General features: G+C 40.4%; 1 long non-coding RNA gene across 1 annotated transcript; it reads left to right on the top strand.

Moving 5' to 3' along the window:
- Positions 1-1,640: 1,640 nt before the first annotated feature.
- LOC311123651 lies at positions 1,641-3,168 on the top strand. The gene is made up of 3 exons (XR_014612625.1): positions 1,641-2,258; positions 2,861-2,948; positions 3,035-3,168. It is a non-coding gene; the product is annotated as an uncharacterized lncRNA (long non-coding RNA).
- Positions 3,169-11,582: the final 8,414 nt, after the last annotated feature.

Genomic DNA, 11,582 nt, shown 5'->3' with positions numbered 1-11,582 from the left:
TACTGCTAGCTATCTAGCAACCTGTTAGCTTAGCCAGAGTGGTATCAAAGACAGTAAACTCCGCGGTGGTATAGACGGGTTGGCCGACAACGTCACAAAAATGATGCGCGTGCATCGAGCCTGTGCTGCAGATTAAAAGGTGTGAGATTAATACAAAGCATGAATTGAGTTTAAGTTTTTGTATGTTTATTCTGTTACTCAGTAGGTGATTGATAATAACATTTTTAATATTTTAAATAAAACATCAGTCATTAATGATCTAGAATGAAATTACTAAAACGTAAATTTGAAAAGGAGTGCAGTGTCATCATTTGCTGTCTGTCTTTTTGGACCCTGTCACATCCATAACGCAGAACGTCACATCCATAACGCAGAACGTCACATCCATAACGCAGAACGTCACATCCATAACACAGAACGTCACATCCATAATTTTCCTTTAGCGTTATTATGAAAGTGCAAATATTTATATAATTGTTGAGGTATGCAGCACTCTAATTCGCAATGAAAATAGTGTTTTTCAAATAAAGAATTGTAGATGCATTTTTTTAGCACATTTGTACATTAATGGTTGGTTAAGACGGGACCCACGAGTGCACTTTGATAGCCTATGCAATAACTATTCAAATGACCAGTGATTTCTTGGTTCTTTGAGCTACACTGCATTTTCAGATGACAACGAAAGTATTACGATGAAGTTTGGTGAAGAAATCTTTAATATATAAACAGTAATTTTTTCACAGAGCACATCCATAATGCAGAATGTCACATCCATAATGGTACATTTTCCTCTCTAAAGTTTATATGACAATTTCTATATTTTCATCATTGTTGTTTTTGTGTGTTGCCAAGCCTTTATTTTCAAAGTGACTATTAATATTTTACCCTAAGACTTTGACATTCAAAGATGTTTGGGGCGGCAGGTAGGTTAGTGGTTAAGAGTGTTTTGCTAGTAACCGAAAGATCGCTGGTTCTAATCCCCGAGCGGACTAGGTGAAAAATATGTCGATGTGCCCTTGAGCAAGGCACTTAACCCTAATTGCTCCTGTAAGTCGCTCTGGATACGAGCGTCTGCTAAATGACTAAAATGTAATGTAAATATTTGCTGATGTGTCTATTCTCCCCAAAATGCCTGTCCATTTCCGTCACATCCATAACACAAGTTCTGTTGTTCTGTTACTTCAAACTGGTATTACTTAGAACTTTTTATTTTTATGTCTACACTTCCCCCATAATTAATAGCATACCATTTTCATGAATTATGCTAAAATGTAGAATTGACAAACAGTTGTATTTTACTTCTTTTTCTAACATTAGAAAACAGCACATGAATCGGATTCAGCATCGACAGACTCTGTTGATTCTTGAACCCCTAAACAGCAGAGCTGCTACAAACGCTAAAACCAGGAAGAGTCTGACCATTTCTGTACACCAATCTAGAATAACAGTGTTCGAAAGATGTGCTAGTTCTTTCCTTGATTTACTTTCTACAATGAAATCAGGGGAGAGCGCGAACGCAGTCCCCCACTACCAGAAATTATGCAATCGAGATTTCCACATTTGGGAAATTCGCGTCGAGTCTACAGTAGCGCAACGACTGTAGACAGTTACGCGTTCTGTTTGGTCTAGAGTCTACAGTCACTGTAGACTCTAGACCAATCAGAACGCGTAACTGTCTACAGTCGCTTGCGTCACTTGAAAAAAAATCTCATTAGCAGCCTCGCAAAAATCGCATTAGCCCCGTATTTGGACCCGACTTTCGCTCATTACTTTATTCGTATATCATTCATTGTCTTGGGATTTGGTGGAAGTTATCTGAGACCCTTGGAGACCTTAACCAACGTTTTTGTTTTGTGCGAATTGGTCTAGTTTTTCTCTTGATCGAGCCATTTCGGAGACCCACTGTTACGATCTTGCTGAGTTTACTGTCACTGTCAGTTTTGTATGTCAATGAAGATGGCGAGCCCAGTAATCCGCGTAATCAACCCAGATGCCCCTCCATATCGTCAGCAGGCCGTATTGGTGGCGACAAAAGAGGCCCGTTACTATCGGGAGAAAAGGATGCTCTTTCCCAAACCTCCACAGGAGCTGCGGAACCAGGCTACAGCCTTGGCTCATGCAGAGAAGCTCCTTCGAGCGGAGGGTATCCACACTCCTTCGCGTCAGCTGTGCCTGGGAAAGCTGGTGATACCATTTGGCCAGTATGAAAACGCATCTTTTCACTGGCTTGTGGAAAACGATGTGGGCTACTTGAAGTAGTAAGTATATTATATTTAATACCATTGGAGGCAATGCATTTATTATACAATTTTAATGGCATGCTTATAATAAATGGCAGTATACTTGACAAGCACAGATCAGAGGAGACCACTCAACATAGGGAGGGAGAGAGAGTGAACCAGGGAGTGAAAGACTACCTCAATGAATATGCAGAGAGTTTCCCACAAGTCTGCATTCTCCTGGAGGCCAACATCGACAGGTGTATTTACGGTCAGAGAGGGTTTGAGGAAAGCACCTTTCAGGAGATGTGGACTCTCTACAGCAAGTACCCCACCCAAAAGGACAGGCCAGAGCTATTCAGTGAGGAGGAGAAGGAGATAATAAAGAAAGCATACAGTTCTGTGAGGAGGTGGCTGCACACACCAGTGACCCACATCACAAGTGTGCAGATGAAGCGGTTCAGGAAATATATTGTTGACAAGGAGCAAGTAAGTTGTATGTAATGGGAAGAGCAGAATAGCATGGTAAATTATTTTCATATTAGAGATATTTTAATCACTAAATGTTTTTGTTTGCTTTTGATAATTAAAAGCTGGTACATCATAAAATCTATATAGTTACAATAAATTTTGTTGTCCAGCAACCGCAGGCAAGCACCTCCAAGTGTGATCCTTCATCATGGCCAGGGGACGACAGTGAACTGTTAGCTGCAAGCCAGGCTGTTGAAGGTAGGGGAGTTACAGAGTAAACAGACATGAAACCGTAAAAAATTTAAAAATTATACAAAACAACTTTGTTTGGAAAATTCCCACAGACACAATCAAACAGTTCGAGCCCCCTGTCCGGCCCAAGCAGCCCGAGCCCCCTGTCCGGCCCAAGAAGCCCGAGCCCCCTGTCCGGCCCAAGCAGCCCGAGCCCGCTGTCCGGCCCAAGAAGCCCGAGCCCGCTGTCCGGCCCAAGCAGCCCGAGTCCGCTGTCCGGCCCAAGAAGCCCGAGCCCGCAATATACATGCAATATACATGCAATTCGCACAAAACAAAAACGTTGGTTAAGGTCTCCAAGGGTCTCAGATAACTTCCACCAAATCCCAAGACAATGAATGATATACGAATAAAGTAATGAGCGAAAGTCGGGTCCAAATACGGGGCTAATGCGATTTTTGCGAGGCTGCTAATGAGATTTTTTTTCAAGTGACGCAAGCGACTGTAGACAGTTACGCGTTCTGATTGGTCTAGAGTCTACAGTGACTGTAGACTCTAGACCAAACAGAACGCGTAACTGTCTACAGTCGTTGCGCTACTGTAGACTCGACGCGAATTTCCCAAATGTGGAAATCTCGATTGCATAATTTCTGGTAGTGGGGGACTGCGTTCGCGCTCTCCCCTGATTTCATTGTAGAAAGTAAATCAAGGAAAGAACTAGCACATCTTTCGAACACTGTTATTCTAGATTGGTGTACAGAAATGGTCAGACTCTTCCTGGTTTTAGCGTTTGTAGCAGCTCTGCTGTTTAGGGGTTCAAGAATCAACAGAGTCTGTCGATGCTGAATCCGATTCATGTGCTGTTTTCTAATGTTAGAAAAAGAAGTAAAATACAACTGTTTGTCAATTCTACATTTTAGCATAATTCATGAAAATGGTATGCTATTAATTATGGGGGAAGTGTAGACATAAAAATAAAAAGTTCTAAGTAATACCAGTTTGAAGTAACAGAACAACAGAACTTGTGTTATGGATGTGACGGAAATGGACAGGCATTTTGGGGAGAATAGACACATCAGCAAATATTTACATTACATTTTAGTCATTTAGCAGACGCTCGTATCCAGAGCGACTTACAGGAGCAATTAGGGTTAAGTGCCTTGCTCAAGGGCACATCGACATATTTTTCACCTAGTCCGCTCGGGGATTAGAACCAGCGATCTTTCGGTTACTAGCAAAACACTCTTAACCACTAACCTACCTGCCGCCCCAAACATCTTTGAATGTCAAAGTCTTAGGGTAAAATATTAATAGTCACTTTGAAAATAAAGGCTTGGCAACACACAAAAACAACAATGATGAAAATATAGAAATTGTCATATAAACTTTAGAGAGGAAAATGTACCATTATGGATGTGACATTCTGCATTATGGATGTGCTCTGTGAAAAAATTACTGTTTATATATTAAAGATTTCTTCACCAAACTTCATCGTAATACTTTCGTTGTCATCTGAAAATGCAGTGTAGCTCAAAGAACCAAGAAATCACTGGTCATTTGAATAGTTATTGCATAGGCTATCAAAGTGCACTCGTGGGTCCCGTCTTAACCAACCATTAATGTACAAATGTGCTAAAAAAATGCATCTACAATTCTTTATTTGAAAAACACTATTTTCATTGCGAATTAGAGTGCTGCATACCTCAACAATTATATAAATATTTGCACTTTCATAATAACGCTAAAGGAAAATTATGGATGTGACGTTCTGCGTTATGGATGTGACGTTCTGCGTTATGGATGTGACGTTCTGCGTTATGGATGTGACAGGGTCCAAAAAGACAGACAGCAAATGATGACACTGCACTCCTTTTCAAATTTACGTTTTAGTAATTTCATTCTAGATCATTAATGACTGATGTTTTATTTAAAATATTAAAAATGTTATTATCAATCACCTACTGAGTAACAGAATAAACATACAAAAACTTAAACTCAATTCATGCTTTGTATTAATCTCACACCTTTTAATCTGCAGCACAGGCTCGATGCACGCGCATCATTTTTGTGACGTTGTCGGCCAACCCGTCTATACCACCGCGGAGTTTACTGTCTTTGATACCACTCTGGCTAAGCTAACAGGTTGCTAGATAGCTAGCAGTAACTGGCTTGCACACCCGCATTTTGAGTAGAAAAAAGTGGGGGTTGACTATCCAAATCATTCTCTAATGTTGTAAACGCCAGAATTAGTAATAAAGCTTTGAAGCAGTTTACCTTAGCTAGAAGTCTTCTCAACTTTATCAGCTGTGCTGTGGGGGACACACTATTTAAGCCACTTCGATAAGAAGTGATTTTCGCTAACCCTAACCCCTTTCCTAACCTTAACCTCAGTCTCCTAACCTGCTATGAAGAAGTTGCTTCGGTATTCGAAGTGGCATGAAAAGAGTGTTTCCCGTGCTGAGGCGTGCTAATATCAACAAAACACTCGTTTTGTGTCCCCTCTTTCGTCTAAAAGTGAGAACTGACTTTTCAGCGGACAGAAGGTGGGTGACGCTGACCAATCGGGAGTCTATCATGATACGGAAGGGGGAGCGGTAATGGTCAGTGCTATCCGGTATCCTTGGGAAAGCCCTACCCTAACCCCTACCCTAAACCCTAACCTTAACCCCTACTATTACCCTAATCTTAACCATAACTCTTACCTTAACCATTTTAAATGTAAACTTCATTGGGGGTAGGGACATCCCAAGGATCTCGGATAGCACAGACCGAGCTGTAATTAACCTTCCTAAGGAGGGTTTTGTCTAGAAGAGAAACCGTTTTTGTCAAAATTGACTTTTCGTAGCAGGTTTAGGCAGTGGTGTAGTGCTATTTTTGGGGGGATAAATTAGTAAACGACGTCATTTCCTCAATCAAGGTTTGTCCTGACTGATGTAGCCCATTTAATCATCATTATAGAATATGAATATGCATAAAATGCATCCTCCAATTGTAACGTCTGTCTATGCCAACACATATTGTCTCAATAATATTTTCTATTTTGAATACCCTCAAACACCAAGTTAGGCATACTTAATTTCAAAATGGGCCATCATCACTGTCAATCAAGAATGACAATTCTTCACGTTTGATCAAATGTTTAAATTTAAATTTTACATTTACGTCATTTAGCAGACGCTCTTATCCAGAGCGATTTACAATGTAAAGGAATATTTTATTTTTTATTTTTTTATTTTTTGGGGGGGTGGGGTAAGGGGGTGTAGGATTACTTTATCCTATCCCAGGTATTCCTTAAAGAGGTGGGGTTTCAAATGTCTCCGGAAGGTGGTGAGTGACTCCGCTGTCCCAGCGTCGTGAGGGAGCTTGTTCCACTATTGGGGTGCCAGAGCAGCGAACAGTTTGGACTGGGCTGAGCGGGAACTGTGCTTCCGCAGAGGTAGGCCAAATCACATTTTAATTGCCACATGCACCGAATACAACAGGTGTAGACATTACAGTGAAATGCTTACTTACAAGCCCTTAACCAACAATGCAAAGTAAAAAAATAAAAATAAAGTGTTAAGCAAAAAAATAAAAGCAAATAACTAAAGAGCAGCAGTAAAATAAAATAACAGTAAGGAGGCTATATACAAGGTGGTACCGGTACAGAGTCAATGTGAAATAACAGTAGGGAGGCTATATACAGGGGGTACCGGTACAGAGTCAATGTGCAGGGGCACCGGCTAGTCGAGGTAATTGCGGTAATATGTACATGTGGGTAGAGTTAAAGTGACTATACTTAAATAATAAACAGAGTAGCAGCAGAGTAAAAAAGGGGGACGGGGTGGGGGTGGGGGGGCAGTTCAAATTGTCCGGGTAGCCATGATTAGCTGTTCAGGAGTCTTATGGCTTGGGGGTAGAAGCTGTTGAGAAGCCTTTGGGACCTAGACTTGGCACTCCGGTACCACTTGCCGTGTGGTAGCAGAGAGAACAGTCTATGACTAGGGTGGCTGGAGTCTGACAATTTTGAGGGCCTTCCTCTGACACCGCCTGGTATAGAGGTCCTGGATGGCAGGAAGCTTGGCCCCAGTGATGTACTGGAATAAGGCTGTAACTTTTAGAATTGTTATAATCCATCAGATATTGACTGAATTATAGCACATAAAACATTTTACTGGCATGGACAAATAATGCAGTTCAGGGATTTTGATCATATTTCAGGTATTCAATGTATTGTCAAGTTTAACTTTTTTTTATTTGAATGCACTCATACACATTTTCTTATTGTACCAGTTTTTTACTTATTTATGTTAAAATATAGAAAATGATGTGCCTAATTTGCACGAATACGCTGGATATATTTGCATCTATGAAGACATTAACATAAAGGGGAGGAACAGGGCTGCAAGCACCAAACACTTGCTCTGTCTACCCTACCATCACTCACCGGCGCTGTCAAGACTGCCTCATTAATTACTGTTGTTGTCACGTTCTCTTGCATAATTCAACAGGTGTGTCAATAGCAGGACACCCTTTGATAAAAAGTCAACGGGCTTGGCTCGAGATGACACCTATCTAAACATCCTTTACATTTTTTGCGAGATGTGACATAATATCACTATAATCCAAGTGTTCATTTTCAGAAGTTTGCTTTCATTTCAGCGCATCTAATTTGTAAAAATGTCAACTGTATTAAATGATTGCTTTTTTCAACTCCACAAAAAATGAACACCCATCATAACACATTTATCTTTCTTTTCGTTCTTGTGATGTACTTGTCGAGACGGTGCATTAAATCCTAGACGAAGCTTTAGCGTTCTTATAGATTCAACTGAAAGCCTATGTATCCCATTGAACCTATTTCAGCCATTACCGGGGTGTGTTTGACAGGACATTACAAACATTTCCGCGGTCGGAACGTCAACGGGGGAAAACGACACAAGCAAGAGTATGAAAGAGTAGCAGGAGTGAAATTAAAGCAGCGAGATTTAAGTAAAGTTACAAGTGGATTTTGTACCCCTCAAACACAGGAAATAGATGGTTGAAAATGACAGATCTCAGGTGGGCGGGGCATGAGCGTTGCTAGAGCAACTCTTAGAACAGGGACAGGTGTGTGTGTGTGTGTGTGTGTGTGTGTGTCAGGGTTGTAGGATAAAGAGTTGGAACCGGTTCAGGCTGCATTATGTGTAATGTAATGGTACTGAGAGTCATGATAAAGGGCTAGCTCTGGTCCAACGTTAGTTAAGCCAACTCTCTGAAGTTCAGAGACATTCAAAGTTCCTTCATAGAAGCCGCTCCTCCGTAGGTATAATTCTGTGGGCATAATTCAGATAATGCATTTCATAACAACAAGATGCCAAGCGCTTCATGCCAAGCACTCTATCCGTGCCAGTAAAATGTTTTATGTGCTATAGTTCAGTCAATATCTGATGGATTATACAAATTCTAAAAGTTAGGAGAATCTTCATCCATTGTCCAACTTGCATGTCTTAGAATTGTTTTTTTAAACCTTTTAACAATTTCGATGACTGTTGCTAGTTGCTTGTTCGCTTTTTGTTGTTGTTGGTACACTTCTTTTATATTATCAAATCAAATCAAATCAAATCAAATTTTATTGGTCACATGCGCCGAATACAACAGGTGCAGACATTACAGTGAAATGCTTACTTACAGCCCTTAACCAACAGTGCATTTATTTTAAACAAAAAAAGTAAGAATAAAACAACAACAAAAAAAGTGTTGAGAAAAAAGAGCAGAAGTAAAATAAAGTGACAGTAGGGAGGCTATATATACAGTAAAATAAAGTGACAGTAGGGAGGCTATATATACAGGGGGGTACCGTTGCAGAGTCAATGTGCGGGGGCACCGGCTAGTTGAGGTAGTTGAGGTAATATGTACATGTGGGTAGAGTTAAAGTGACTATGCATAAATAATAAACAGAGTAGCAGCAGCGTAAAAAGGATGGGGTGGGGGGGCAGTGCAAATAGTCCGGGTAGCCATGATTAGCTGTTCAGGAGTCTTATGGCTTGGGGGTAGAAGCTGTTGAGAAGTCTTTTGGACCTAGACTTGGCACTCCGGTACCGCTTGCCGTGCGGTAGCAGAGAGAACAGTCTATGACTAGGGTGGCTGGAGTCTTTGACAATTTTGAGGGCCTTCCTCTGACACCGCCTGGTATAGAGGTCCTGAATCAGGGAGCAACTGCCCTTTATTTATAATAGTAACATTCTTTCAGTTTACACATTTGTTAGAGGTGGTGTGGTTGAAATACTACAACACAGATAGAACAATGAGACAGATTTTTCACTGGATGTTTAAATGTGAAGCATCCGCTTGCTGTTTCCACTCACTACCAAATAAGAGCGGAAGCCCATTGGCGGGCAGCGGGAGAAGATGGAAGGAGATAGATTTTGGCAGACATTCTGCAAATGTTCTCATCGATGAAACATTTTATCTCAATACAGTTTTCAGTTTCCAAAACTATAATATGTTATGAACAGAGTGGACTAAGGTTAGTAAACTTTAACCTTTGCAAAAGTGTTTTAAAAATCGCGTTGTTTAGAAGGAGTGTAAAGGCAAATTGCATTATTGCACACGTGCTCTTCACAGATTAGGCGTTCCTTTACGGAAATATGCAGATGACGCTAGAACGCGCCAATAGGATCTCGCTAGCTCGTGCTTGGCTCTGCCCCCTCCTTGCTTGTTCTGCCCACTGTGGCTCATTTGTTCCCATTGGAAACGTCAGGCTGTGGTCTATCTTGGTTTAGTTATAAGTAATCTTTGACTATACTCTGTAATTCTAACGCTTTATCAGTGGTCCCTGTTTCAATGTGCCTGTATGGGTGAGTGTGTGGGACTGGGGAGTGTGCCCACTAGTGTTCAATAGTGGAACTGCAGTCTGGTTTATCTCTCGAAGACAAAAGAACCACGAGACGAGAAAAGCTAAATAAAATCACAAATTCCATTCACTTGGCTTTATGTGTGTTTCAGAATTGTTTTGGTTGTACTCAGGGTTATTTATAATAATGTATTGTACTTTCGGCTATCAGACAGACGTTTAATAAAAATGTTTTGTTATGATAATTTCTACAGAATTGCACCCTGGGAAAATTGCGAAACACTCATCATTTACGAGTAAAATAACAGTTAAAACGTGTTTTCACCTCTCCATCTACAAGTAGACAAAATAGCACTGAACGTCCATTGAAATTACTTGTTTTTCTGTCAATAGCCGTGGTGCTAAAACCATGAACCTAAAACGTTCGCACGGGAATGACTATCCCACATTGACCGTGTACAACTCATACTTACCTGGCAAGGGAGATACCGTGATCAAGAAGGCGGTTCACCCAGGGTGAGGCTCAGCCATTGTACTCCGGCTGTGCTGACCCCTGCGAATTTCCCAAATGTGGAAATCTCGATTGCATAATTTCTGGTAGTGGGGGACTGCGTTCGCGCTCTCCCCTGATTTCATTGTAAAAAATAAATTGGGGAAAAGACTGGTTTGTCTTTTTGATGCTCGAATTTCTTGATTGGTTTGGGGAAATGTTCGGCCTCTTCCTGGTTTTAGCGTTTGTAGCAGCTCTGCTGTTTAGGGGTTCAAGAATCAACAGTCTGTCGATGCTGAATCCGATTCATGTGCTGTTTTCTACTGTTAGAAAAAGAAGTAAAATACAACTGTTTGTCAATTGTACATTTTAGCATAATTAATGAAAATGGTATGCTATTAATTATGGGGGAAGTATAGACATAAAAATAAAAAGTTCTAAGTAATACCAGTTTGAAGTAACAGAACAACAGAACTTGTGTTATGGATGTGACGGAAATGGACAGGCATTTTGGGGAGAATAGACACATCAGCAAATATTTACATTACATTTTAGTCATTTAGCAGACGCTCGTATCCAGAGCAATTTACAGGAGCAATTAGGGTTAAGTGCCTTGCTCAAGGGTACATCAACAGATTTTTCACCTAGTCAGCTCGGGGATTAGAACCAGCGATCTTTCGGTTACTAGCAAAACACTCTTAACCACTAAGCTATCTGCCGCCCCAAACGTCTTTGAATGTCAAAGTCTTAGGGTAAAATATTAATAGTCACTTTGAAAATAAAGGCTTGGCAACACACAAAAACAACAATGATGAAAATATAGAAATTGTCATATAAACTTTAGAGAGGAAAATGTACCATTATGGATGTGACATTCTGCATTATGGATGTGCTCTGTGAAAAAATTACTGTTTATATATTAAAGATTTCTTCACCAAACTTCATCGTAATACTTTCGTTGTCATCTGAAAATGCAGTGTAGCTCAAAGAACCAAGAAATCACTGGTCATTTGAATAGTTATTGCATAGGCTATCAAAGTGCACTCGTGGGTCCCGTCTTAACCAACCATTAATGTACAAATGTGCTAAAAAAATGCATCTACAATTCTTTATTTGAAAAACACTATTTTCATTGCGAATTAGAGTGCTGCATACCTCAACAATTATATAAATATTTGCACTTTCATAATAACGCTAAAGGAAAATTATGGATGTGACGTTCTGCGTTATGGATGTGACGTTCTGCGTTATGGATGTGACGTTCTGCGTTATGGATGTGACGTTCTGCGTTATGGATGTGACAGGGTCCAAAAAGACAGACAGCAAATGATGACACTGCACTCCTTTTCAAATTTAC

Source organism: Coregonus lavaretus (genome assembly GCF_964263955.1).
Source record: "Coregonus lavaretus genome assembly, contig: HAP1_SCAFFOLD_690, whole genome shotgun sequence".
NCBI classification, from domain to species: Eukaryota; Metazoa; Chordata; class Actinopteri; order Salmoniformes; family Salmonidae; genus Coregonus; species Coregonus lavaretus.
This window is presented reverse-complemented; position numbering and strand designations above follow the sequence as displayed.